The sequence below is a fragment of the Eretmochelys imbricata genome, chromosome 12 (assembly GCF_965152235.1).
Source record: "Eretmochelys imbricata isolate rEreImb1 chromosome 12, rEreImb1.hap1, whole genome shotgun sequence".
Taxonomy (NCBI): Eukaryota; Metazoa; Chordata; order Testudines; family Cheloniidae; genus Eretmochelys; species Eretmochelys imbricata.
This window is the reverse complement of record NC_135583.1, coordinates 35,400,823-35,414,245: the sequence shown is the minus strand read 5'-3', so window position 1 is coordinate 35,414,245 and position 13,423 is coordinate 35,400,823.

Sequence of the window (13,423 nt, the reverse complement as noted above, 5' to 3'; positions counted from 1 at the left end):
TGCTGATATCAAGGTAGAGAGCATGAGAGCTCTTAATTAAGACTTCCTAAAGCACAGGACATCTCAAAGTGGGAGATTCTAGGGAGCCTAGGGAAGAGAGGAATGTTTTTCTTCTCTTGCTTGTTTTCACCTGAGTCTCAGCAAAATGCCTGTATACAGAGAATATTCAAGTGAATTCCTGAGCTTCTGCTGAACCCTAAAGTGTAAATTAGCAAGCAACAAGCAAGATTTGCTTTTTATCAGTGTGAGATGGCCAGTTGCCTTAGAGATGGTCAAATATAGGGCTAGAGTCTTACACTGATAAGTACCTTACTACACATTAACCTCCCTGAAAAATCAGTGGGACTCTTACTGTTATATAGTAAGGTAATACTCAGCATGAGCATGGTTGTATCAGGCCCTGCATAGATAAACCAGAAAGAGGAAGCCTCTGTCATCTTGTTTTAAAACACCTTCCTTTAAAAGAAAAGGAGTACTTGTGGCACCTTAGAGACTTACCAATTTATTTGAGCATAAGCTTTCGTGAGCTATAGCTCACTTCATCGGATGCATACTGTGGAAAATACAGAAGATGTTTGTTTTTATACACACAAATCATGAAAAAATGGGTGTTTATCACTACAAAAGGTTCCCCCCCCCAAAAAACAAACAAACAAACCGACTCTCCTGTTGGTAATAGCTTATCTAAAGTGCCTCCTGGACAAGGCATCTGCATCTACATTGTTTCTCTCTGATCGGTATTGAATGCTGAACTCATAGCTAGCCAAGGCGGCCAACCATCTCTGCCCTGTATCATCCAGCTTAGCACTTGTTAACACATAAGTCAGTGGATTGTTATCTGTCCACACCTGGAACTGAGCACCATACAAGTAGTCTCGAAATTTCTCAGTGATGGCCCATTTCAAGGCCAAGAATTCCAGCTTGGGTGGGATAGCGAGTTTCACTATCAGACAATCCTCAGCTGGCAAAGGCTACAGGTTTACGTTTGCCTTCCACTTCCTGGTACAGGACGGCTCCCAGACCCTCCGAACTGGCATCAGTATGCAGGATAAATGGTTTGCTTGGGTCAGCAAAAACTAGGACTGGAGCATGAGTTAGGCTCGTAATGATTTCTCGAAAAGCCCTTTCACATCTCTCATCCCACCGTGGCCCAAATGGTTCAAAGGGGCCATAGTGTCTCCGCACAGGAGGCTTTGGAGACCTCCCCTTATTCTTGGTCTTAGATTTGTTCTTGCTTGACTGGTGTCCCCTGGTAAGATCATTCAGAGGCTTTACAATCGTAGCATAGTTTTTCACAAGGTGCCACAAGTACTCCTTTTCTTTTTGCGAATACAGACTAACACGGCTGCTACTCTGAAACCTTCCTTTAAAAGCTCTCTCTGATGCCTAGCTTTCAGAATGCTTTGATCGAGGGGGAGGTGGTTAAATTTCTGCTCAAGCAGGAATGGTGGAGCAATGACTTAGAAATCCTGATTTTTTTTAGGTTCCCAACAGTATTGCTGGTGGATCATTAGCCATAAGTTAAAGTAGAATAGAGGACTCTATTGATAAAAGATGTGGTGCCTACGCAGGCTTGCACCCCCTCCCTCCGCCCCTCCAGCATTCCTGATCTCTGACACTGTGGCATTATAACAAGTCTCTGGAACAGATTTTGATCTCTCTTTGTGCTGATGTAAATCACGAATAAATTCACTGAAGTCAAGGTGTTACCCTGGTGTGAATGAGATTTGAATCAAACCCTTTGCATTTGCAGTGAATGTTTCCTAGCTCTGTTAGAAAGGAGGGATGTGTGAAACTGTGCAGCGTGAGTCATGAAGTCTTTGTCTACCATTTTGCCACCTTCTATTGTATGTAACAAACAGAAGAGGTTCATCATATCACATGATACCTTACAAATGGTAGACTTGCGTGAACCGACAGGCTCAGGCAATTATATTGAGGATGAGATGAGAGAGATTCCTATCTGATAAAGTACATACCTTAAACCAGGTACTCTGGCCAGAAATTGGTCTCAAAGAATTGCTGGGGGTTTATCATTGACCAGTAATGGGATTTCATTCCTTCACAGGACAGCTTGTTTAAATACAATTACAATACATTGCTTGCTTTGAGGGAGTGGGTCAGTGTGCTAGATAGTGGCATCAGAACTCAAACCAAGGTGAGATGGTCTGCACTGAGTGAGTCTACTAAGAAGCCAGCTGAGAATGGGATAAATGAGATCCCCCCAAAGCAGCAGAATCTGATCTGATATTCTCTAAGTGCTTGAAGGAAAAACTGCCCAACCAAAGGCGACTGAAACTCAGAAGTAAAACCACAATGAATGCATGAGATTTATTTCCAAGAGGAAATGCTCAGATACCATGCTCCCAGCACATGCCCCAGCAACCCACAATTGCACTGTACCAGTGCACGTAGCATTACATCCTGTCAAGAGCGGGCAGGTTACAGGAAAGTGAGGCAGGCGGGGCTGGTTTAGATGCACTCTCTTTTTGCCAAACGGAAATCGCTTCTTTGTACATGGCTTGCACTTTCCCAGCAACTGACCTCTTTAAGACCTACCTCCGAACTCTGCTTCTTCTTGCCTGGGTTTGTCACCCAGTTCACGTTAAACCTTGACATATTTATGTACTTTTCAAATCAGTGGGGTGGCTTGTCATGTTCATTTTCTAATAACACAGCCAACACCACAAAATGCCACTGAGTGACATATGTGCCCTGAGCACTCTGATCCTGTACTCTCTTGATGTGTGAATGGTACAGGACACCTTAAAAATCAAAACCTCCCAATTGGCTTTGTGTGTCACAGCCTGATGCATAATTACTGGACTGTTAAAGTTCCAAAGTTAGCTGGCAGGTAGATATTCCAGAGTCTTCTAGTTTTTTGACCCCCCTCCTTCCCTCCCAATCTTCCTCCTTAAAAATGTAAGCAGGAAAGACCATAGAAATCCCGGAAAAGGACAGTGCCTGTTTGTCTGAGAAATTGGCTGCTGTGCAGAGAGGGATTTCTGCTGCTCTCATGCAGCCCTTGAGTTGATAATTAGGGATGATGGCTAATTTAACAACATGACAGAACAAACTTGAAGCAGACAACTCAGAGCTGTCAAAACAGAGGAATTCCTTCAATCTGTGGTATTATAGATCAGTAGGTTGGGATCTGTTTATGGAAAGTGTTAGCACATCCCACATAAAATGCTGATAATCCAGAACCCCCTTTGAAAAGAAAAGTACAGGGTGGACAGAAAGAAACATGTTGGATGCAGTGTTGTTGTAGCCATGTCGGGCCCGGGATATTAGAGAGACAAGGTGGTGGGTGAGGTCTTTTATTGGCCCAACTTCTGTTGGTGAGAAAGACAGCTTGTCTCTCTCACTAACAGAAGCTGGTCCAATAAAAGATATGACCATACCCACCTTGTCTCACAGAAGGAAACATGATTAATTTAAAACTCTCAGGTGAAGTGAATATTGCACATGCTCATAACAGTGTATTGGAGAAAGATACTAGTCAATAAAGTAACTTGATCCTTTTTTTCTCAATTTATAGCTGGCATCTTGACAGTTTTTGCATGATTTCTTAGCTAGTTGAAAATTGCAGGATCCAGCAAGAGTGTTGCAGTTCTAATGCTTTAGAGTGCATAAAACTGGAACTAATGAAGGCATCAAACTGCTGAAAAGGTCTTAGAGTGAACCAGACAAGTCACAGAAAGAGACAGTAGCAACCATTTTCACTTTCCTTAAAAGGGGATTGAACATTAATAGAGTATGTTGATGTTGAAATCTGATTCCTTCCTGAATTTCAGAAGGTCTGAAATCAGTTAGCGTCTTGTCACTAAATATTGTAGTTCTACAGCGGCCATGACATCCATTTCTTCATTGGCTTCTTTGGATATTCATAGTGACAGGGCATTCAATTACTGTTTCTGACTTCAGCATCATCTCAGAATATTTTTGGTCCAGATTAACCTAAATTCATTATGCAACATTCACATAAAACTTAATTTAGGTCCAATATATTTTCCCCAGATCTCTTAAATACCTATAAAAATGTGTATCTCCTGGGAGGACCAGAGGTTTAAGGACATCAGTGAGACTAAAGCAGAAGGACTAGATATAGGGAAACGTATACCAGGCAGATGATCCTTGGCCTTGCGGCAAGAATTATGGGGTGAAATTTTGTGGCCTGTGTCATGCAGGAGGTCAGACTAGATGATTATAATGGTCCCTTTGGACGTAAGAATCTGTGAAGAGTAACATGAATGACAAAGGATAATCTATCTGTTAAGGTACAGGAGAGGAAATTCACGAGATCTGGATTCAATTGCAAGCTCTGCCCAAATTTCCTCCGTGACCCTTGGCAAGTCACTTAATCTCTTTAGGGGAAATCCTCGTCCATAGCAAAATTTCCATTGACTTCAATGATTCCAGGATTTCACCTTCTGTGCCTGATTTCCCCATCTGCAAAGTGTGGTAATACTTAGTCTATCCCACCGTTTGCGTCTTGTCTATTAGATTGTAAACTGGGGGGAGGGGAGGGGGGCGGATGTATTGTGCATAAGGGACAGATTAACTTGGCACACTCACCGTATACAAAGTCAGATACCTTTGTATAAAGCTTAAGCAGTTCCCTATTAGCAATTTTTAGTCTTTTTCTTTGGCTTCAGTGGGAATTTTTTGCCTGCAAAAGGACTGTAGGATCAGGTTGTTAAGTATTAGAAGAGTATAAACCACTAAGCAGGGAAAGGAATGATTTAAGGTGTCAAAGAGCAAGGAAAGGAGTAATTGGAGGTGATGAAAGAGGTTATAACAAGGAATAATAAGACAAAATTGAGAAAAAGAAAATTTAGAATGACTATTAAGAAAACTTTCTTACTGAGAAGATAGACGGACCATAGAATTATCTTCAAAGGTAAATGATGGAGCTGCCAACATATGAGTAATTTAAAATTAGACCAGCCCCTCCATGCATAGTATATAATACATCTGGGCAAATACCCAAACATTTTTATCACTAATAGTTATTCCTTTTTTTAAAAAATAATTCTTTTTGAAGGTTTTATTCTTCTTTTGTGCTTACTTTCTGCAAATATTCTGACCAATTAGTCCCAGAAAGCCATTCAAGCTTGAATTGTACATTTCGCACTCAACCCAACCATACAAAACTTGTCCTGTTTTTTTCAGTTTCCTGATTGAGTGACTAGCCAACAATACCATGTTATATATGTAACTAATGAGCACATCATGAATTTCAAATAGCCAGGATTCTCAATGAGCTGTGAACAAACAATCTGCATGCTGAGCATTGTTTGCTGGAAAGATTTATGAATAATTTCTCACAACAAATACATCTGAGAATTTTGCAGTTTGTCTGCAAATAGGAAAAGTGGCAGAATTTGTTGAATAGATTTGTTATGAATTATTCACCAAAGTCAACTGTATGGAGAGAACAATTCTGCACTGATACATAGAATGTAGATTATGTCCTAACAGGTCTTTCCCATCTTTGGTCGCAATGAATCATTGAAGACGCTGAAGGTATGGCTTATATACCAGACTCTCTGTAACACTTAACACTGACACCCACCTGAAACTGATAAGGAATACTTGCTATAAAACTACTGGCATGGCACAGTAATACATTTTTCATCACTATATAAAAATGGTTCCCAATTGTCTACGAAATCCGATTAATTTAAAAGCACATTACAATTAAATATTTCAATTCTCAGTCACTTTAAGACTTTGTCACACACTAGTTTGTCTGTAAACCAGTTCCAGACCATCCTTTATAGCAATTTTACTCCAGGGCCTATGTGAAACCAATCAATCACTTCCTCTCTCACCCTCATCATTTTGTTTTAAGCTGTAATCGAAAGTGGCTCCATCTGCTTTAAAAGTCACAGAGCAGCAGCTGGTGATCAGTCCTCTTCATGGAAGCCACAAGTCTGCAGGTCTTAGGGATATTGTCCTGGTCAACTCAGTCAAAATTAATTACAACCTAGATGGGATTAATTAGTGGCTACCTTTATTTCACCTCTATTGTTGCACAGGCAATTGTTTAGCATTTGTTCACATGATTTGGCAATTACAGTAAAATGAAACCCTTTTAAATGAAGTGCCGTGAATAGGCTGTGATAGATTTACAAGGGTGGGTATTGTTCAGTAAGTAAATAATTGATATAAATACATCAAAGTGAACTGCCAATTCTTGTTACCACTCAGCCAGGCACCATATTTTGAAAGAAACATCAGAAAAATACATGTCCAGAAAGTCATATCAGAATCGTAAACAGCTGGTTATGTAGTTTGGGGAACATAGGTCCACATATTCAGTAGACCTTCATCCATTTGCTTAAGCTCAGGATCTGACCCATCATTTCCAAGACAAAACTGAGAAGCTAGTGAGGAATAAGGAGATCACGATCAGAGAAGAAGGGAAAAAGACAAAGATAAAGAAGACTGAGGAGCTGCACAGATGAAACATAGCCAGGGAGAGCAGATTGATTAACCCCAGGAGATAACAATAAAAAAGTACCTCCAGCATCTTATCCATGTACTTGTTATCGATGTAGAGGCATGTTATAGCATTATTTCTATAACATGTGTACATACTGTCCTATGGTAGGAGGTCATCAGTGAAATGATACCAACATATTTTGCACCTCAAAGTGAGAATGGCAATCTTCTGCTTCTTCACCCTATTTAGACAGGTATTTTATTGTTATGCTACAGTTAGAGAAAATCCATTTTTTTTTATTCACAAGCTGCTTTTTCTAGCTATGAACAATCCTTCCCATCTGTCAGAGACATTGTGTGAGACGCAAGCCTCTTGAGTGGAATTTTGTTACAAGGATTGAGGAGAAGTACTTTTCCTGTTGATTATTGTGTCTGAGGGACTTCCACAGGTAGGTATGAGGAACAACGGACTTTCTGAAATCAGACATATGCAGAGAAGCTATATCTTCATCTTGCATTGCAGGAGTGAGTTCCAGTCCAGACGATTTGGTTCTGGTTAGCATTGCCACAAGCTGTTACACTCTTTGGCTGCGGATAAGTGGCACCAAAATTGCCACTTTTGGTCTTTGGGGTCTATGAAAATAGCCAAGAAATAATTTCCGCTCTGATCCTTACAGCTGAAACCCCATAAGTCAGGGGCAAACACACCAGCTCATATGTGAACTAACTTCTGAAAAGCAAGATGTGATGCACTGAGCTCATTACAGGTGTTGATTAGAAAAGCCACATTGCACTAAAATAACAAAAAGAGCTTCTCTTTGGGCTTGTCAACACCGGCACTTTACAGTGCTGCCACTTTCTCGCTCAGGGGTGTGAAAAAACGCCCCCCTGAGCGCAGCAAGTTTCAGCGCGGTAAAGCGCCAGGGTAGACCGTGCTCCCAGCGCTGGGAGCCATGGCCCTCACGGAGGTGGGTGTTTTAGAGCGCCGGGAGAGCTGTCTCCCAGCGCTCTGCCGCGACTACACAAGCCACGTTAAAGCACGGCCGCGGCAGCCCTTTAACACTGCCAGTGAGGACTAACATCTTTGACGATTGCTTGTGATAGGCTGAGAACCACCTGGTGGCTCTCTCACCAGAGGCACCCACCAGGGACAATAAATGAAGGGTCTCGAGGATGTCATTAGCCAAGGCAGGACTGGTACTCATGAGGACCAGGGTAGGCTTACTCCTGAGCTCAAAGTGGGGACGGAGAGGAATGCTTAATTTATCTCTGTTAATGCAGCTAGGAAGCCACAGAGGCCTAGGGTCATGGAGAGGCTATTTTTGGAGACTAGAACCCTATGAAATTATGATGAGTTTCTAATGCATAATACATGAGAGGCCAGAGAAGTGCGGCCACTGCCTTCTGATCCAGCTTTTCATGCACTTTGCAGTTTATGGTGGTATTTTTGCCTAATCACGCAACATGCTCAATCAAAAGAAGGAAGGAAGCAAAGAAGGAATTTATCTCCTTTACAGCAACAAACTTCCCTTTCCAAGTAACTCGCCTCCTACTTCCTGAAAGTCTTCCCTCTTAAAAGAAGGCGTACCATCTTTCATCAGAAGTTCAAAAGAGGACACTCTTGCAATTTTAGTGCTAATAAAGGTTCTTTCCCCCATCCTGTGAAGCTACGTTAAGGATGCCCAGGAGATGTCACATAGAGAACAAGCATTTAAAAATCTGAAACCTTTTCCAGGAGTCTAGTAAGGTTAAAACTCAGTCACAGGGCCAATATGACTCCGAGTTACACTATAACACTGACTTCACTGATGTAATTCTGGATGTACACCATCATAAGTTGTCTCCCTGTAGTTTTTCTGCAGTGATGATTTTAATAACACTCTAGAAACTGAAGAAGCCAGACAAATTCATTAAGTAAAAAGTGACACCATTTTCCTAAAGCTATCCTAAGTGTGTAGGAGCAATTTAATATGCCCCCAAATGACAATAAAATGTCAAGATACAGAGAATTGTCAACTGCTCAGGAAAATGTATCAATTTGAATTGAATTTAGAAATACAAATGTTTTTCCTTTCAATTCTTAAGAGGATCAATAGCTATTTATTACAGCTTCCCTCCTCCCTTCTCCCCCGAATTACAGCAGTAAAACATTAAAGCAACTGGAAGTCTTGACATTGGAAAAGGTCATCACTTTCATTATGTTCATTGGAGCAGGGACAAATTTGATTCATTCAAATAAACTAAAATAAAAAAGGGATATTTTCTCTATAAATAACTGGTTTATTGAGCAGGAAGTTTAATCGAAATACAAATTGGGTGACAAAGATTCCCATAAAACAGCAACATAATAAACAGAAGACCTCCTTGCGCACACAAATTTCTAAATATTGCAGCCATTGTATTGCTGACAGATTCCTGACTCTGCTGCAACAGTCTCATTTTGACCTGAACTAGGTGATGTTGGCTACTTGCAATCTCTTCCCCACCTCAAAATAGGATTTAGAGCTGAGCCACCACAATGGAAAAGCTCATTTCCCATTTTTATTGAGGTCAGGTTCTGTGAGCTGGCATAGGGTCATTTATTTCAACAGAAGTTAAGTAAGTGATTACGTGCTTTGCTAGTTCAGGGCCTTAGCATTGTAAGGTTTTGGGGTTAGGGACTGCCTATTACATGTACAGTACCTAGCACAATGGGCTTCAATACCTGATTGGGGCCTCTCGGTGCAAACACATTATTTGATGTTATGATGTAATTCCACTGAAGTCGGTGGAATTACACTAGGAATGAATATAGCCCATTACCTACACTTATTACAGAGAATTACATATGCAATTAATTGGCAATCTTTAATGGATTATGGAAACAGAAATTCCAGATGGACAGGGATTCGTCACAGTATTTTCAGCAGCAGCACCCTAAATTTGGGAGACTGAAATTGCAGGAGCATGTCTCTCTATATCAGATAACTCTTCTCTCAGCATTCCTCTTGCCTTTCCTTTTGAAGTCCCAAGTGACGGCTTACGTACCATAAGCAACTGTGAAGATAAAATGCTGTTGCCATAGAAGTTACATGTATGTTTCCTCGTGATTCTGTATACAATAGGAGATACAATGTGGACTGCCACTGACAGCCAGGCCAGCGGGTGGTTGAAGGACTGGCTAGCTAGAACAATACGAACGACGTGTTGTGATCAGTGCTCTCTCTGTGAGGGCTGATGGACCGATCAATCAAGGTGATGTTCACAATGTGGACTAAGTACACCCCTTAGACGCTGGAATGTATGCAACTGAGCTATTTAATACTTTGCATTGTCAGTACCTGGGCTGGGCCAGGGAAGCTAATGATCCAACTAGCGGACCAAATTCAGTTCTTGAATCCTGGTCATGTGCTACCAAAGACACGTTGCGCATCCGCTAAGAAGATTGTGGGAAAGGCAGAAAATCTCTCAGAAGGAAGTATCAGTAATCCTCATTGCTGTGTTCACTGTGCCAGACCAACCACTGAAAAGCTATTTCCCGTTTCATTCTCCCCTCCAATATGCTTGTGTATATTTGTAAACCTTCAGGATGTTTGTTCCTGCAATCCAATTGGCTCAAATGTGTTTGACTGGCATTAAATAAATTGGGTGTGGGATTATGGGAGACACATAGCTGCTGTAGGTGGTATCTGAATGCAAAACGTAACTCATCAGACCTAATCAGCGGTGTCTGTGGCGACCAGGAGGGAAAGGTGCCACCGGGTCGCGGAAGGAAGGCAGCAGCTAGTGAGAGCTTTAGGCAACAGACCCACAGAGTCTGTCTCAGGAACTATTTTTACACGAGAGCAACATTTTATAGCTATTGTCCTCCAAGCCTGTCACTGTAGTCTTCTGTAAGCCCCTTGGGGGAGATGGGGGGTAGAGGGTGCACAGAGCATGTGATTGCACTGTTCACAGGGTCCTAGACAAACGAGAAGACAGAATCAAGGAGGTTGCCACGGTGCAGAGAGTTTATTGAGGCAGTTTGCCACACCTGCTCCTGGGCAGTTTGCCACACCCGCTCCTTGCAACAATCTTGTTAGGCCCCACAGGCCTGTCCTAGACAGCACAGTGGTCTTAGGTAGCAAAGTAAAGAAATAGTCCCATGGAGAAAATAATCTCAGTAGTCTGTGCCAGATCTTCCTTCCGCTGGAGGGCTCTAGCAGTCAGCAGTCTCTGCAGAGATTTTGAGCTAGTCCTTTCCCTGGTAAGCAAAGGCTAGCAGATCTGTCCTCCTCCCTGGTCAGCCAGCTACTGACCTCTCCTCTTTCCTTTTTAACTCTTCCCTCTTTACCTGACAGTGAGCGCAGGAGTAGCAGGGTGGGGCTGAGTGGGCCCACAGCAGCTCCTTAGCCCTAGCTGTCTCAACGTGGGGTTGATGTACTCTATCACAGAGCCCTATCCCCTCCCAGCATGCTTCTGCAAGAGGCAGCCATTTTGTGAGTGCTGGAACAATGTGAGCTCAGGGGGTTGTCATCACAATGCTACTGGCAGTGCTGTACACATCCAACAGGGTGCATTTAAGAGAGCTGGAGAGTAGCCAGACCCCATTCCCCCGTCCCGAGAGGGCAGCTGTGGAGAAAAAATGTACTATATCTGCAGCACGTTCCCTATTGTCACTAGAGACACTGGGCCCTTATGCAGACTACACAAAAGGCCTCCAACTATTGTTCAGGTGTTACAGCGGTTCTCTTTATATCCCGCAGCATGATGAGCTCTCCACAGCCTCAAGAGCTATAATTTTTCCTTAATCATATACTTATATAATCTCACAGGGGAGCTAACTAGATGGATGGATGAGTGTTGTATCATTTAGTCCTCTGAGGAATGCAGTGCCCTATGAACATGCCTAGGTTATACCCTCTTTACCATCCCTCCCACCAAGTATTGTGAGCATTTTTAAGGCTTTTCTGTAGCCAGCACTAGTTAAATGCATATTTACGATTCATCACAGCATGGAATACAGCAAATTACTTTAGCACTCATGAGGATCTCATGCACTTCTTTACGCTTTTCCTTTTTAATTTATTAAGATTGTGGACATGAGTATAAAACAGAATGTTGTGCTATTCCTCCACCTAGGCCTAAGCTGTCTCTTGAACCTTTGTTCTTGGTAACTTGCCCCTCTCAATTTATATATTGCGTCTATTTTTCAAATTGATAATCATGTGCTCTTTAAATTACCTTTCAACACCAGCACTTCCAGTGAATGAAATCTACAAATCACTTCCACCATGTGTTAATATGAATAATAGATGAGACCAGCCAATGGTTCCAAATGACCAATTTATCAGGAGTTCTGCATTCACATGTGACCCTTCAGAATTCAGTATTAAGTTTCAGCAACAAAAAGCCTTAATGGAAATCTCTATTTCCATTGAGAGGGGGCTCTCATAACTACGTGGCCTATCAAGCAGATCTTACAGTGATCAGAGTTTTGCGAACATAACCTATAATGTCCCCCTTCTTTATGTGACGTTTCCCAGGGCTTCACTGACATTTAAGCATCAATGGGGCAGTACTGTTAATACGTGATCAATGATAATCAAGATGAAAAAGGATTGGGAGGGAATGCACTAGCAAGAAGGATTAAGGGAAATGAGAACTGAGGGTATAAGGAAAATAATGTTGGTATATAAGGGGTGCTACATTTAAGAGGGGGAGGAACTGTCCTCATTAGGTGTAGAAATAATGGATTTGAATGAAAATGAGTAAAATCCAATGTAAATATTAAAATAAAAATAACTGTGTGATCAACTAGAGAATAGACCTGATTTCTGATTCTGAAACAGGACAGTTTACTGGTTGACCAACAATAGTAGCAGATGGTGTATCAGAGGCCTGCAAAAAACCTAGGGGGCTGGGCCGGTGATGTAGAGTACTTTGATGACATGCCTATTTTTACTCAGATTAAAGTTGTCCTCTATCACAAATGAAAAGTGCCTGTCACAGAAACATGGAAGGACTGCAGAGTTCCCTCCTTGTAGTTTTTACCTAGGCATCCTATTTATGTGTGCTTTGATGTACCAAGACAGAATCTTACTGTTTGTAAAATACCAAATTTTCTTCCAATCTGTAGAATCAACACTCCCACTGAGAAAACAAAGGATGGCTTATGAATCTATCCCATGTCACGAGAGAGGTTTTACTGAAGGCAGCATTGCAGTACCTTGTTGTGAGCATCCAATCACTGCATGGCTCTACTCCTTCATAATTATTAGTTTAAAGATGACTAACTCCTCATTATATCCTATTTGTTTCTTAAAACTATCCTTTGGGAACTGGAAAATAGCAAACAGACAATCATTTCCAATAATCTTCAGCTAGGAAATAAACAAGGAAAGCATGCATTTAGTCCATCCATAGCACTCTCTCATCATGAGATACCCCCATATCAGTGAGATACAGGAAACTGTACCAAGAAGCATTTTGAAATTATATCTTTTCCAATTCTACAGGCTACAAATTGCATGAAAACTTTCTTGCAAGGCTTGTGTTTAAAAAAATCAAATTATCTAAAAAACTGAAAATTCAAACTCTAACTGCAAAGTTACATTATGTTCAATAAAAAGAAAAGGAGTACTTGTGGCACCTAGAGAGGCTAACACGGCTGCTACTCTGAAATCTGTCATTATGTTCAACGAACTTTCTGTGTCTTTTATTTTTTTTCTCCCCCTGATTTAAACAAAGCAAAACTTCTCATGGTGCTTTTATAATTAGCTTTTTACAGGATGTAGGATTTTTCCTAAAACTTATCCTAATGCCATGGGCTTGGTATAATTTCAGGGGAGGGTCACTTTTTTAAGCCATTTGACCACAATAACTTGATAGGGCATGAAGCACAAATTGCTTTCTATTGTTTCCACTTGGCTGGTTGGCTAGAGATTGTACAGCTGTGACTTCATTCCCACTGAGGGACTTGCAGCTACTGCAGACAGATCATCATGTTTTAGTC